Here is a 15204-nt window from a genome sequence, read left to right as displayed (position 1 = left end):
GCGTTGATTCTCCGCCTTACTTTCTGCCCTATGAGTCATCATGGTGTCAAATATCATTTTCAGTGTGATCTCTGCAGAATCATCTAGTGGCAGAATTGGGTCAGGTAAGCCATTATGATTAGATCGAGGAGTTTCATCAACAGTAGCAGAAGCAGTAGCTACTAAATTAGGAGATAGAGAATCCACATTGTTTGATAGCCTAAGAGTAGTCTCTTTGCTCGCAGCACGAAAGGATCTTTTCTTCTTCAGCCTCTTTTTAATAATGGTAGCTGCGTTTGCATTATCAGGGCTGAAACTATTCTCTCCAGCAGAGGATAAGGTCTCACAGCTAATGTCTGCCCAATCTTTGTTTACACCTGTCGCCTCATCAGATGAGAGATCAGAAAGAGAATAAAAGTTTTCGGGAAGCTCCTGGTTGTTTTGCTGCGTAATAACTTCTTTTTCAGAGCGCAGATCGCTAGGTACGTCGTTTAATACCAAAGACAATGATGGAAGCGAGCAAGACCGATTGGAAATGGCTCCGGCAGGGACTACAGTTCCCATAATGCCCCTCCTCAAGGAATCAGTCGGTATCGGTATCGGAATCGGAGCCATTATCAAACTTGAAGGAATATTAGTATTATGCTGAATATCGCCGCTAGTAGGTGATTGATTTGAAAACTGTGTAGCAGTTAAATCAGTACTTTGATTTTCCATGCCATTATCCAAAGTTTTCTTTTTAGCGGCATGCTTCTCAAACAAGACAGGTAATGTTTGTGATACATTAGGTTTAGTAGCAGCCCCCTTGTTGGAGCTCTTACCCGGTTTAGTAACAGTTTTGCCAGGAATCAGTGGGGCTGCCTCTGCCATCGCGACCTCCACGCTCACTTGTCCCACGTCCTTCGGCTTAGACCCAGTGTCGTTTTTCTTACTGCTACGTGTTGCAATGGAGGAGAGAAGCGGCGTCCTCTTCTTCTTTCGTGAGCCCCCTCTGCCAGGAAAAACGTTCCTCTGAGCCCAGCAGAGGCAGAGTGTAGCGCGCCACAGCGGAGACCGCCGTCGAAGCTCAGAGAAGTTTAGTATCATTCGTGAACACCGCCCGCCACAAAGATAGTTTGTTGCAATGATAGTTTGTAGCAGTTTGTAGCAGTTTGTAGCAGTTTGTCAGAGCTAGATACAGCTATAACGTAGTACACCCAAAGGGAATCGGCATTCGCCACCAGAAAAAACAGCCGACGCCTCTCGGCAACTGTAAGGCTCCAAATCAGGTCCGAAGGTAGTGGACGGAAGTGGGAAACACCCTTCAGTCTCCCAGTCTCCGCGCAGCTCGCGACTCCACAGCCGCCTCCGAGTAGCCCAGCCCAGGGCAGCCTCCGTCAGCCTCCGCCAGCAGCGGCAACGGCTCCAATCAGCCGGCGATAATCGCACCACTCTGCAGATAAGCGGTTAAAGTGCGCCCGCTTTTCGAAAAATCAACAGGAGTTGCATAGAGTCTCAAAGTCGACTCTTGTAGTAATTAGACAGAAGAATTAACTAGATATCCTCCTCCCTTCACGTTAAGACGCCAGGAGCAGGGGAGCTAGCTGCCTACACAGCCTTCCCCACGGCAGCCATCTTGCCTCAACGCCTTTTATTTATGTGATATGAAAACCTGCAAGTGGTGCTTAAACACGCCCTTTGTATTTATAGTCCTTGCTTACGAGAAGCAAGGCTGGCAGTAAAACGGGAGCAGTTACTGTCATCCTTGCTTCTCGTAAGCAATGATTAAGTACAAAGTGCGTGTTTACGCACGGCTTGCAGGTTTTCAAAACACATAAATAAAAAGCATTGTCATTTACAATGCCAATAGCTCAAACTCAGGGTGTTTCTAACCTGCCCCCTTTTCTTGTTTTTCGCATTTGTTTTTCTGTTTTCTTGTGACTCGGTTCTACCGAGTCACAAGATGGCTACCAACACTTCCTGGTTTGGAGTGTTGACAGCCAACTAGAATAAAGCTTGTGGTCGGGAGGGTCCGCGAATCCACCATGGCCATAGATATCGAAACTATTCTTTTTTAATTTTCTCAGCAACTACTAAACGGATTTACACCATTTAAAAAAAGGTCTCTTTCTGAACCTAGGGCTACCTTTTTGCCAAATTTGGTGTAATTCCGTTCAGCAGTTCGAGCTGTAGCTGTGTCTAAAGTTTCCTATGGGAAATTGATTTTCCGACTTCTTTTTTTTAATTCCTCGGGAACTACTGAACGGATTTACACCATTTAACAAAAAGGTCTCTTTCTGAACCAAGGGCTACCTTTTTGCCAAATTTGGTGCAATTCCGTTCAGCAGGTCGAGCTGTAGCCGTGTCTAAAGATTCCTATAGAAAGTAACATTGAGAAATCACGTTTTGGGATCCCCTTTTTCTCGGCCCACGCTTGGCGAATCACCCCTAAACTTTCAAAACAGGGGGTCCCAAAACGCGTTTTCCCCATGTTAATTTCCATAGGAACATTAGACAAAGCTACAGCCTGAACTGCTGAACGGAATTACACCACATTTGGCAAAAAGGTAGGTCTTGGTTCAGAAAGCGCCCTTTTTTTAAATGGTGTAAATCCGTTCAGTAAGTTCCTGAGAAATTACAAAAAGAAAACTTTCGATATCTGAGCACCGAAGAGGAGTAGCGACTCCTGCCGAGCACGAGCTTCACTCTGATTGGCTGCCAATACTCCAAACCAGGAAGTGTTGGCAGACATCTTGTGACTCGGTAACCTAGTCACAACAAAAAGATTTTTAAAACAGGTGAAAAACAAGAAAAGGGGGCAGGGTACGAACACCATAACCCCCTAGGCCTGCTCAGGGGGTCCCACAAGGTCTCCCAGGGCCCAAAAAAGCATTTTTTCTATTTTTTAAATCAGGCAATTCACGCTAGGTGCGCAAATCTGGGCGAAAAAACAAAAAAACCGGAGCGCGGCCTCCCGCGCTTCATTATCTATAAGCCCCCGGGTGGGCCAGGTCCCGGGGCCAATCCGCAAATAATTAGCGGGGGCCCATGGGCCCCCACAGACCCAGGGACCGGCACCTCCTTGGAGCATTCCTTGTTGAAATGCTGGCCCTGACGAGACTAGCAGGCTATTGGTTTTCTCATACAGTCGCCCCTGTGCTCCCTCAGTCAATTGAATACCTTTATCGTATCTGATTTGTCAGTATCAGTGTCAGACCTAATCTCTGAAATCCCCACCAGCTCGGGAGGTTTAAGGGCGCTTTTTTCAAAAATAGAAATACTGCTGTGGCTCGTGTGAAACTAGGTGACATGACAGGAAGCTGCGGGGTACTACAGTTAATGATGCCCAACACTGAAAGTGCTGGTAACTGTTTCTCCCACCGGACAATGATTTTTAAACGAATACCAGCTCAGCCTTCCGAGGGAGAACTTACATTTCACGAGGATAGGGTTCACATGGGGAACATTGTACTATCAACATCACAGTTATGGTGTGTTACCCTACCATGTGACACACACTGTCCCCCTGCATATGTTATACTTATCAGGCTTAATAGAAAGATCTGAAGGGCTAACACATTGTCCAAGAAGCAAATACAGCGCCTATTCTATAAGGTCTACTAAACTCAGACTCACGGGCACTGTTTTCTTTGTAAGTACAAGTTCACATGGCACCCCATACAATAACCCTCCAGCCGCCATGTAGTGTACCTTTAAGCCTTGCCAAAGGCAGCACCGTCTGGCCGTACCCTGGCTCTCCCCAAGCATCCCTGTCATGTCTCCAGCTGAATCCAGGCGAAGCTGCAGCAGGGGCGGCTCCAGCTGAAGACGTGTTGCACCGAAAACAGAAGCTGCTTGGTACAGCAGAGGGATCCGGCGGCCTCACACCGAAGCAAGATAATTGGCTTTCAATGAAGATATGTAAACATCCATCCTCCTGTCACAGGCGCTGGGGCTGGGAGCCAGCTCAGCTGTTCTCCAGCATGTACTAGTCTGGGAGCTGATGTCACACGCCATCATCCCCGGCTGCTTCCCATTGGCTTCCCCGGCAGTACCTGCAATCGGATCTTAACTCTGCCTTGTGAGTGACAACTGAGAGGCCTGATCTCTGGCAGGGGCGCAGGCGAGGAGGGGGCCGGGTAGCACTTAGTCCAGCAGCACATTTCAAGAGCTCCTAAAACCTGTTTAATTGTACTAATTTAATAAGGTCCAAGAAGAATGAATGGAAGAAGAATGAAAAGGGAGCCCACCCAAAGCGTATATTTTGAATTGAATTGACTGTTGTATAATCTCCAAGAGTTATCAGGCCATGCTTTTCCGAAATATCTCAGCTCATGAAGGCACGAACAAAGTTAGTCCCATGGCAGGCAGTGGGGATCGGTCAGAACCATATGCATGCGGAATCATTGTCCTTGGGTTTGACTACCAGGTCAGAAGTCCTGGGAGTGATTGGGAACTGGCCAGATTCTGGTTCTGCCTGCAATTCTTGGGCTGGAACTGGGTTCTGTGTCAGCCCCAGGGATCACCTAAACTGTGGCTCGGTACCATGTGCCAACACAGAGAGCAGTGCCCTCAAGCATTCGGAGACCTGCACTGTGGGAGGTGCAGCATGCCCTTATTTGCGTTTCAAAGGTGATGGCTGCATAAGGACTCTCTGTGGAGAAGCGTGGCTCAATGGTTAGAGCTGCAGACCCTGATGCAGAGGTCTGGCCCGGGACCAGGGTTCAATTCCTGCCTCGGCGGCTCTTGGACTCAATTTCCCCGGACCTGATAATTCTCACCTCGGTGCCTAGTCTAATCATGGGTCCCACTCTGTGACTCTGGGCAATAGCTTGCTTAATCTCCACAACGGCCCCAGCAGCGCTTGGATGTCTGGCTTCACCTTGGGGGTGCCCAGGAGTGGACATTTCACAGGAAAGCCAAGATGGGTTCCACAGCGGTATGAATACAGCGCTACGAGACCTCTGGGTAGAAGTGCGCTATATAAATAAAAACACATTTACATTCAAGGGAAATATATAAATCTCTTTATGTCCAACAGGTGTTCGGTCTGGGAGAAATTAGAGGAGCACAGGTGGAACCTTACAACTGGCTGCTACACCCAGCAGTCCGTCAGAGGAAAGATACACCCTTTGGAGTAACACTGCTCAAAAATTAAAAGACAAAAGGAGATTTTATAGCACTTTTTACTTTCTCAGGCACTAGGTTTATGTTAGATATACAGTTCTATATATACTCTATAGAAACTGCAATTGTAACTGTAAAATGTATGTATATAGAGCTTGCTACCCTGATGAGGGATTGAAGCACTTTGCGGCAAGTAGCATGCTAGCCCTGAACCTCAGGTTAGAGGTAAAAAAGCAGTAGATTAGTAAAAAGTAATATTTTTTCCCTTTCATGTGGATTAGTTGTGGTAAGTGTGTTAAGTTAGTGCTCATTGAGATCTCATACATTTCCTGTAATGGTTTTGAAAGGGATGGATAAATTGGAGTGGATTAGAAAAGAGAAGAAGTGACTTGCTATTGGGAGTGGTGGACATGTTTTCCTATTAGTTGGATGAATTGGATAAAGGAAGAAACACATTGGAAAAGGTGATTGACAATCCATAGTCATCAGAGAAGTGTTGGATCAGTCAAAAGTGTAGGTTTGGGCAGAGGTTGAAATGGAAATTATCATACATAGTTTTATTCCCCCTTCATGTAAACATATACATTTGTAGATATATACCCACACATCTAAATATGAAGTTATATGCATACAATCATACACATATAAACACATTATAAATGTGCAATTTTATGTATAATGTGCTACAGCAAAAAATGATGGACGGAATGCTGAGTAAATCAAACATGTAGTCAAGAGATCTGGGTTAAATCCATTGTTCTTTTGCTCCCTACGCCACCCCTGTTTAGACCCAGCCATATGTAAATCAGTCTTGACCCTGCCCCTCATGGGAACAGTCCAGCCCGAACGGCCAAACCGGGTCTTCACTGGACTGGAAACAAGCATCTTGGAACCGGTTTCGGGATTTCTGTCCATCATTTGTGTGTTTTTTGCTGTTTCGCCCTAAGTGCACCGGGTGTGCCCAGATGTGCGTCCTGGGCTCACTGTCCCACTGGATTCAAGCTGGCCTGGCTGATGAGGTGATTTCTGCATCCCTCTTGACTCTTTCTGTACCCCTCTTCCCTCTTTCTGGATCCTTTTTGCTTTTTCTGCAACTCTCTTGCCTCATTCTGCAGTACTCTTGTCTCCTTCTGTACCTCACTTGCCTCTTTCTGCACTTCACTTGCTTCTTTCTGCAACCGTCTCCTCTATTTCTGCGCATCTTTTGCCTCTTTCTGCACTTCTATTGCCTCTTTCTGCACCTTTCTTGCTTCTTTCTGCACCCCTGTAGTCTCTTTCTGCATCCCTGTTGTCTCTTTCTGCACTTGTCTTTCCTCTTTCTGCACCTCTCTTGCTTCTTTCTGTACTTCTCTTGCTTCTTTCTGCACCTCTCTTGCTTCTTTCTGCTCCCTTCTTCCTTTTTTGCATCCCTCTTGCCTCTTTCTGCTATTCTCTTGCCACTTTCTGCACCTCTCTTGCCTCTTTCTGCACCTCACTTGCTTCTTTCTGCACTTCTCTTGCTTCCTTTCAACCGCTGTTCCTTCTTTCATCAATTCTCTTGCCTCTTTCTGTACTTCTCTTGCTTATTTCTGCACTGATATTGCGTCTTTCTGTACCTCTGTCGCATCTTTCTGCACCCCCTTGCCTCTTTCTGCACTTCTGTTCCTTCTTCCTGCACCCCTACTGCCTCTTTTTGCACCTCTGTTGCTTTTTTCTACACTTCTCTTGCCTCCCTTTGCACTTCCCTTGCTACTTTCCGCACCCTTCTTATCTCTTTCTGCACCTTTCTTCCCTTTTTCTGCAGTTCTCTTGTCCTTTTCTACACCTCTCTTCCCTCTTTCTGCACCCCTCCTGCCTCTTTGTGCACCTCTGTTCCATCTTTCTGCACTTCTCTTGCCTCTTTCTGCATCCCTCTTGCCTCTTTCTGCACTTCTGTTGGTTCTTGTGCACTGCTCTTCCCTCTTTCTGCACCCCTCTTGCCTCTTTGTGCACATCTGTTCCCTCTTTCTGCACCCCTACTGCCTCTTTTTGCACCTCTGTTGCTTTCTTCAACACTTCTCTTGCCTCCCTTTGCACTTCCCTTCCTACTTTCTGCACCCTTCTTATCTCTTTCTGCACCTTTCTTCCCTTTTTCTGCAGTTCTCTTGTCCTTTTCTACACCTCTCTTCCCTCTTTCTGCACCCCTCCTGCCTCTTTGTGCACCTCTGTTCCATCTTTCTGCACTTCTCTTGCCTCTTTCTGCATCCCTCTTGCCTCTTTCTGCACTTCTGTTGGTTCTTGTGCACTACTCTTGCTTCTTTCTACACCTCTCTTGCAAATTTCTGCACCCCTCTTGCCTTTGTCTGCACACCTCTTTCCACTTTCTGCACCTCTCTTGCCTCTGTATTCACCTGTGTTCCCTATTTCTGCATCTCTTTTTCCTGTTTCTGCAACTTTTTTGCTTCTTTCTGCAGTTCTCTTGCCTCCTTCTGCACCTCTGTTGCTTCTTTCTGCACTCGACTTCCCTTTTCTGCACCTCTCTTGCTTCTTTCCGCAACCTTCTTCTCTTTTTTGCGACCCTCTTGCCGCTTTCTGCAGTTCTCTTGTCCTTTTCTGTATCTCTATTGCCTCTTTCTGTACCTCGCTTGTCTCTTTCTGCACTTCTCTTGCTTCTTTTTACACCTCTGTTGCTTCTTTCTGCACTTCTCTTGCCTCTTTGGACACCCGTCACGCCTCTTTCAGCACCTCTGTTGCTTCTTTCAGCACTTTTCTTCCTTCTTTCTGCCCTCCTACTGCCTCTTTCTGTAACGCTCTTGCCTCTTTGTGCACGTCTCCTACCCCTTTCTACACCCCTCTTGCCTCCTCCTGCACCCCTGTTGGTTCTTTCTGTACTGCTCTTGCTTCTTTCTGCACTTTTCTTTTTTCTTTCCACACCTGTGTTGCTTCATTCATCAATTCTCTTGCCTCTTTCTGCACTTCCCTTGCTGGTTTCTGCACCACTCTTGCATCTTTCTGCACCTCTGTTGCCTCTTTCTGCACCTCTCTCCCCTCTTTCTGCATCTTTCCTGCCTGTTTCTGCACCTCTCGTGTCTTTCAGTATTTCCGTTGCTTCTTTCTGAACTTCTCTTGCCTTTTTCTGCACCCTTTGTGCCACTTTCAGCCCCTCTGTTGCTTATTTCTGCATTTCTCTTCCTTCTTTCTGCACCCCTTCTGCCTCTTTCTGTACCCTTTTGCCTCTTTGTGCACCTCTCCTACCTCTTTCTGTACCCTCTTGCCTCTATTTGCACCTCCGTGGGTTCTTTCAGCACTGCTTTTGCTTCTTTATGTACCTCTGTTTCAAATTTCTGTATCCCTCATGCATCTTTCTGTACCCCTCTTTCCTATTTCTCCACCTCTCTTGCTTCTTCCTGCACTGCTCTTGCTTCTTTCTGTACTTCTTTTGCCTCTTTCTGCACCCCTGTTCCCTCTTTCTGTACCTTTCTTGCCTGTTTCTGCATCTCTCTTGCCTCTCTTTTGCTTCTTTCTATACTTCTCCTGCTTCTTTCTGCACCCCTCTTGACTCTTTAAGCACCTCTGCAGCTTCTTTCTGCACTTTTCTTTCTTCTTTCTGCACCCCTCTTCCTTCTTTCTGTTTCCTTTTTGCCTCTTTGTGCACCTCACGTGCTTCTGTCTGTATCCCTTTGCCTCTTTCTGTACCCCTCATGCTTCTTTCTGCACCTCATTTGCTTCTTTCTGTACTTTTCTCTCCTCTTTCTGTACCTCACTTGCCTTTCTCTGCACCTCTGTTGCTTCTTTCTGCACTTCTATTGCCTTTTTCTGCACCTCTCTTGCTTCTTTCTGTACCCCTGCTATCTTTTCCTGCACCCCTGTAGTCTCTTTCTGCACTTGTCTTCTCTCTTTCTGCACTTCTCTTGCTTATTTCTGCACTTCTCTTGCTTCTTTCTGCACTTCTATTCCTTCTTTCTGCACCCCTACCACCTCTTTCTGTACCCCTCTTGTCTCTTTGTATACCTCTCCTACCCATGTCTGCACCCCTCTTGCATCTTCTTGCACCTCTGTTGGTTCTTTCTACACTGCTCTTGCTTTTTTATGCACCTCACTTGCCTCTTTCTGCACTTCCCTTGCTTGTTTCTGCATCTCTGTTGCCTCTTTCTGCACCCCTCTCCCCTCTTTCTGTACCTCTCTTGCCTCTTTCGGTACCCTGTTCCCTCTTTCTGCACCTTTCCTTCCTGTGTCTGCACCTCTTTTACTTCTTTCAGTATATCCATTGCTTCTTTCTGAACTTGTCATGCCTTTTTCTGCAATCTTCGCGCCTCTTTCAGCTCCTCTGTTGCTTATTTTTGCACTTCTCTTCCTTCTTTCTGTACCCCTCTTGCCTCTTTGTGCACCTCTCCTACCTTTTTCTGCACCCCTCTTGTCTTTTTTTGCACCTCTGTTGGTTCTTTCTCCACTGCTCTTGCTTCTTTTGGCAGCTCACTTGCCACTTTCTGCACTTCTCTTGCTTCTTCCTACACCTCTGTTGCTTCTTTCAGCAATTCTCTTGCCTCTTTCTGTTCTTCTCTTCCTTCTTACTGTACCCCTCCTGCCTCTTTCTGTACCTCTCTTGTCTCTTTGTGCACCACTCGTACCTCTTTCCGCAACCCTCTTGTCTTTTTTCTGCACCTCTCTTGCCTCTTTCTGCACCCCTGTTCCTTCTTTCTGCACTTTTCTTGCCTCTTTCTGCACCTTTGACTTAGGGGTAGCTTTAATCCCCCAGCACTACTATGTACCAGGGCCTTACACGGGAGGTCATGCCAATCACAGGGGTACCCCAACCCATAGGGTACCCTAGTGTATGTAGGTGTTTTCACTGTATTATAAGTGTCTTTCAGCATAGCCGTGGCTCCAGGCCTGGTTAATCAGAGCCAGGTACCACCAGTCCCAGTCAGCAAAAAGCTGGGGGAACAGGATTACTTTGCAACAAGGCCTTTTTCTGCAGCTCTGTTGGTTCTTTCTGCATATCCCTTGCCTGTTTCTGCACTTTTCTTCGTCTTTCTGGACTTATGTTGCCTCTTTCTGCATTTCTCTTATTTCTTTCTGCGCCTTTCTTCCTCTTTCTGCACATGTCCTACCTCTGTAGAAACGAAACATAGGTTTCAGGGACGTTATACTTAGAAATTAGCATTAAAAAACCTTTGAAATTCACTGAAAAAAAACATAGGCTTTAGGGACGGTATAGTTAGAAATTAGCATTTAAAAAACCTTAGAAATTCACTGGAAAAAAACACATGTTTCAGGGACGTTATAGTTGGAAATTAGCATTTAAAAATACCTTAGAATTTCAATGAAAAAACCACAGGTTTCAGGGATGTTAAAGTTAGTTGGACATTTCACTTGTACAAAACCAGAGAAATTCAGCCGTTTCAATTAGTTAACTAACTATAACTCGCGCCCCCGCAATGCACTGCTGATGACATCACATATTACATCATTCATCACATGGTCAGTGACATCACTGATGACATTATTTATGACATCTCAAATGACATCACTGATGACATCATCCACGTGATAATCTGATGCACCTCCTCACACCCTAATATAAACTTTGATACACCCACTCTAAAATGCAGACTATCATTTTCGAACTCATAAACCCACCAATACCAGTTACTACATAGCCACTCACTTATTTTTAGGTCTACACACACGTTCAATCATTCACCCATACAGTCACTCATACATGCAGTCACTTATCAATAGCACTATCATTTGTAATCATACACCTAAACAGACACTCACACATCTTCACTCGTCCATAGTTACGCACATACCTAGTCAATCTTGCAAAGAATCATTCACACTCCCATTTACTCCCCATTACAGTTATACACACACCACCTCACTTATTCATACAGATACCAACACATACTTACTCTCTTATACAATCACTGATACAAGCACACACCCATCCAAACAGCCACTCTTACAATCACTCACTCTCATATATAGTCATTTATATACTCCAACACTCACATATACTGCCTTTCACATATGTAGTTACTCACACATGTACCACTGAAACATCCATTCACTCACCAACACACCCATACACACACTCACCCACCAATACAGCCCTTCACAGATGCACTCTTGAACTCATACACATCTATTCACAGAGTCACACACCCCCACCCACCCACCCATACAGACACTAAGGCACCTATACAGATGCTCAGACAACCATTCAATAACCCATATAGACACCCATATATTACGGATGTATGACGGTACCACGCGTTCTATTACAACGCGTACCGTTACCACGCTACTTTTACCACGCAAGTCGTTACAACGACTTGCGTGGAGGGGCGCTGGATAGTAAATTATTTAATTTACTATTCCAACTCCAGTCCCCGTGGACTCTAGGGAAAGGAGTTGGATAGTAAATTAAAGTATTTACTATCCTGGAGCGCCCCCCAGCGCATTTCGTTGTAGTGACCTGCGTGGTAAAAGTAGCGTGCTAACGGTACCGCGTTGTAAAAAATGTGTGGTAACCGTTGCATACCATATATTACACATGCTTACACACCAACTAACAGACTGATACAGACATTCACACATAGTAACTAACCCATGCATTCAGTAAGACATTTTGAATCACTCACTGATACAGTCAGTGATACACCTATGAAATCATTCATTCAGACAGTCATACACCCAAACATTCTTCAATACACCTTGGCCTATATATATATATGTATATATAAAACATATTTAGACTTTACAGAAACACACAGTCACTGGATGATGTCATTAGTGATATCATCAGTGATGTCATTTGAGATGCCATCAGTGATGTCACTGACCATGTCATGAATGATGTAATATGTGACGTCATCAGCAGTGCATTGCGGGGGTGCGAGGTACAGTTAGTTATCTAACTATAACAGCCAAATTTCAATGGTTTTGTATGAGTGAAATGTCCAACTAACTATAACGCCCCTGAAACCTGTGTTTTTTTCAGTGAATTTCTAAGGTTTTTTTTTAAATGCTAAATTCTAACTATAACGTCCCTGAAACCTGTGGTTTTTTCAGTGAAATATATATATATTCACTACAAAAACATAGGTTTCAGGGGCGTTATAGTTAGTTGAACATTTGACTCATATAAAACCATAGAAATTCGCCTGTTATAGTTAGTTGAGCTAACTATAACTTGTGACGTCACATATTACATCACTCATGACATGGTCAGTGACATCACTAGTGACATCATCCACATGAAAATCTGATGCATATACTGATGCCCTAATATAAACTTTGATACTTGCACACTCTAAAATACATACTAATATTTTTGAAACCATACACACAACAATGCCAGATACTACATACCACCCACTATCTCCTAGGTCTATACACACATCCAGTCACTTATACATGCAGTTAATCATCAATACAGTACTATAGTATGCACTCATACACCTATATATACAGTAACACTCCGCCACTCATCCCTAGTTACTCACACACCTAGTCATTCATGCAAAGAATCAATCACATACCAATTTACTTATGTATACAGTTATACACACCAACTCCATTATTTATACACATACCACATCACTTATTTATGCAGATACTAACGCATACTTACTGTCTTATACAATCACTGATACAAGCAGACACTCATTTATACACACACTCTTCAAATAACTTACTCTCACGTATAGTCATTTATATATTCCAACATTCATATATACTGCCTTAACACATATGTAGTTACTCACACATATACCACTGAGACATTCATTCACTCACCAACACACCCATACACACACCAACTCACCCATACAGCCCTTCCCAGATGCACTTTTGGATCCATACAACCAGTGAACCACCCACTCAGACATCTCTGCACAGTCACACATCCTGCCACCCGCCAACATAGACACTCAGGCACCCATACAGATACTCAGACAACAAATCAATAACCTATATAGACACTCATGTAGCTACTCACCAACCCGCGCAGCAGCTTACACACCAACTGAGAGACTTATACAGACTTTCACACAGTTTAGTCACTAACCCATGCATTCAGTAAGACACGTTCAATCACTCACTTATACAGTCAGTCACGCACCTACTAAATAATCCATTCAGGCACTTGTAAATCCACTCATTCTTCAATACACCTTGGCATAGATATATATGAAAAATATTTAAACTTTCCAGAAACACACATTCACTGGATGATGTCATCAGTGATGTCATTTGAGATGTCATCAGTGATGTCACTGGGGGGGGGGCGTGGCTAGCAAGCCATGATGGCGGACGGAGTCTGCTAGAGCTCCGGTGCCGCCGGGGAATCGAGATCCTGGAACGGGCCTCTGAGGGGCGCAGAATAGTCTAAAAGGCGCTGCCCTTGAAGCGCTACGGCCCCCGGAGGGGCTGGAGAGATTTGGCAGCCCTGACGATCCGGGATCAGCAGCTGATACTCCTGAAGCAAGTGCGGCCTACTTCATTTCCTGGAAGCCGGGACGTGGATTTTGGAGCGGGCCTGTAGGAGCGCGGTGCGCTTACCGCCGGAGTTGCTGGACCGGAGCCTGCGGGGGACGCTTTGGAGTGCCCGCTCCCTCGCCTGCTGGTCGGGAGCGGGGGACTGACGTGGCCGCCCGCCGGACTGCTTTCAGACGGGGAGAGGACACCACACAAGAGGCCCCAAGCCGGGTGTGCCCTGATCGGAGCCGCCCGGAGTCGGGGTCCAAGATACTGGATGGCCGGGACGGCTCGATAGCTGCGGGCCCTGCTTCGGAAACCATAACAGAGGGGATCACACCTGGAACAGCCAAACAGAATCCTGCTGGGGGCCAACACGCTGACAAACTGGATCTGATACTGAAATAAATCAGGGACTCCAGGGTCGCTATGGAGGCACAGATGGGAGCTATCACCACCAACCTCTCATTACTGAAGGCTGATCAGGGCAAAATTGGCAGACAAGGTCAAAGATCAAGACGCGTTACTGGCAGGCTTGTCCCCGACGGTGACAGAGCACACTGCCTCCATCCAACAACTACAACAACAGGTGGCGTCCCTCATGGACCGGGTGGAAGATGCCGAAGGCCGCAACCGACGCAACAACATTCGCGTTATTGGCCTTCCATAGCGAAGTGAGGGGACACACGCGGCGGAGTTCATGGAGCAGTGGTTCCGGGACCATGTCGACACAGAGTGCCTATCACCGTTTTTCTGTGTGGAAAGGGCGCACCGCGTCCCTACTGGACAGCCGAGACCTGGCCGGCCACCACGCCCACTGATTGTCAAGATCCTAAATTATCAGGATAGGGATAACCTGCTCCAAAAGGCCCGGGAGAAATCTCTCATAGAATATGAGAATCGGCGCATCTCCCTATACCCGCATTACAGTACCTTAGTGCAAAAACAGCTGTCCTCCTACTTCGAGGTCAAGCAGAGTCTTCAGAAGGCTAACCTCAGATACGCGTTATTGTTCCCGGCCCGCCTAAAGATCATACACGATAAGAAAACGCACTTCTTTGAGAGCCACACTGACGTGGAAGAATGTCTGGAGGTGATGGACATAGAAGGTAGTCACAGAGAAGCCCCGGGCGCGTCGGCCGGGCGGTTCCGGTCAGGCCCTGACTCATACTGGTGGGACATCTCCCACACAGGCCCCGAGATCGGGAAGGCGTAAACCCTCCAAAACGCAACAGAAGGACGACCAGATGAACGCGGTAGCCATGGTGGGCACCTTCAGAGATGAACAGGAAACGATTAATACGGATACAGAAGACAGCACCATACACTCGGAACACAGTGTGCTCCTATTCCAGACGGTGACGCCGAGAGCAGCAGATGAATTACTGGACAATGCATAGGAGTAACCCTTCGGTGTGACGTGGGCCGGGGCCACACGAACTATTGATATCCTTTTTTCCTTTGTGCCAATTACATGAAGCTGCGATCTGTGGGATGGAGGAAGGGCCTAAGGGCGGCCGGGAGGTGTGTTGCTGGGATACACGGAGGATGGGTCTAGGCTTGGATTTTTTCTCACTTCCCAGAGGGCACTCGTAGTATGTAGACCTGACAAACCTGTACACTCCCGAGGACCTCTGATGCCTACTGTTGGGCCCCCAGAGAGGCCCCACGGAATTG

The sequence above is a fragment of the Lissotriton helveticus genome, chromosome 4_1, assembly GCF_964261635.1.
Source record: "Lissotriton helveticus chromosome 4_1, aLisHel1.1, whole genome shotgun sequence".
Taxonomy (NCBI): Eukaryota; Metazoa; Chordata; class Amphibia; order Caudata; family Salamandridae; genus Lissotriton; species Lissotriton helveticus.
This window is presented reverse-complemented; position numbering follows the sequence as displayed.